This window comes from Austrofundulus limnaeus, unplaced genomic scaffold (genome assembly GCF_001266775.1).
Source record: "Austrofundulus limnaeus strain Quisiro unplaced genomic scaffold, Austrofundulus_limnaeus-1.0 Scaffold521, whole genome shotgun sequence".
NCBI classification, from domain to species: domain Eukaryota; kingdom Metazoa; phylum Chordata; class Actinopteri; order Cyprinodontiformes; family Rivulidae; genus Austrofundulus; species Austrofundulus limnaeus.
The window spans coordinates 403,050-404,905 of record NW_013952923.1 but is presented as its reverse complement, the minus strand read 5'-3'; positions in this window follow the sequence as shown (position 1 = coordinate 404,905).

Sequence of the window (1,856 nt, the reverse complement as noted above, 5' to 3'; positions counted from 1 at the left end):
GTCTGTAGGTCACATGTCTGTAGGTCACATTTCTGTAGGTCACATGTCAGTAGGTCACATGTCTGTAGGTCACATGTCAGTAGGTCACATGTCTGTAGGTCACATGTCAGTAGGTCACATGTCTGTAGGTCACATTTCTGTAGGTCGCATGTCTGTAGGTCGGATGTCTGTAGGTCACATGTCTGTAGGTCACATGTCTGTAGGTCACATGTCTGTAGGTCGCATGTCTGTAGGTCGCATGTCTGTAGGTCGCATGTCTGTAGGTCACATGTCTGTAGGTCACATGTCTGTAGGTCGCATGTCTGTAGGTCGCATGTCTGTAGGTCACATGTCAGTAGGTCACATGCCTGTAGGTCACATGTCAGTAGGTCACATGTCTGTAGGTCACATTTCTGTAGGTCACATGTCAGTAGGTCACATGTCTGTAGGTCGGATGTCTGTAGGTCGCATGTCTGTAGGTCACATGTCAGTAGGTCACATGTCTGTAGGTCACATGTCTGTAGGTCACATGTCTGTAGGTCACATTTCTACAGGTCACATTTGTACAGGTACACCCGTCAAACCCAGTTCACGTTCAAGAGAAATAACGAGGTTCCATTTATCATTCTGTGCTTGACGGATGCTTTCATAATCTAAATCTTCTTCCAAGCAATAACTTTCAATCAAATGTTCTCTAACTGATTGTTTAACATCCACATGAGCAAAGTCTCTTACACTCTTTAAATAAGAATGTCTTTTTTTGGCCAATTTCATATCTTCCTCTAAAAGCATTTTTTTCTCTTCAGTCAAATCTAGATACATGTCAGAACTAACAAATGCTTTATATTTCGATTCTATGTCTCTGTAACCATCTAGAGYATCATATATGYCTTTAAAAATAATCAGTTGTGTCTCTTTGAAGTATCTTATTTCCATGGCGTTCAGTGCTTCATATTCCTCGACTGTTTCTGCTTCTATCATTTCTATCTCCATGTCTAATGTATTCAACTCTTCGAGCAGCTTCCCTTTATTCATTTGTAATTTTTTAATTTTATTTTTTTGTGATGACGTGCCCTCTTCATAATTTTTTAACTTGTTCTGCAAGTCTGCTAATTGAGACTGTATATTTTCTCTATTGCAATAGAGATTTTTACGTCTTCCACGCAGGGCCATGAAAGGTTTTGAAACGTTGTTGCTCTCTATAATATAAGAAATATTCCTCTCATTAATTGAAAGCACATTGTGCCACAGATCTTCTAAACCCTTTGAAATGTCCGACGCTGTGGCTTCAGCAGTCATTTCTGTAAAACTCATCGATTAGCCAGAGATCCACTCAGCCTGCAGCTTGCTTCTACACAATGCRAACAAGGTCTGGCTGAATTCAAACAAAGAACTCTGTGTGACGTCATAGAAAAATTCTTTGGGCAGGACCAGAATCAAACATAAATGGGGTCCGTCGTTCATGACGTCATGCATATATTTGCATAAATTATCAGTCATAGGTGTAACTTATGACTTTACTTAAGTAGGGATGGGTACCGAATTTGATACTTTTTGATGTAAAGACCGAATTCTGTCGTACTACCGAGTTTCTATTCACGTAACATCAAACGGTACCAGGTTTCGGTACCTAAATGCATCATTGCGACCGGTTTGGCTTAAGAGTAGTGAGTTTTCCATGCTTGTCCTGAACGCAGCATCACGCAAAAGCGTGATGACGTCAGCAGCAGCAGCAGCGGCTGGTTCAGTCAGTAAACAGAGGCAGCAGAGCTCGGTCTAAACACACCGAACAGACCGCCTCTGGATTATCTGCTGGATTAATGATCTGCTGGATTAATTATCTGATGGATTAATTATCTGATGGATTAATTATCTGA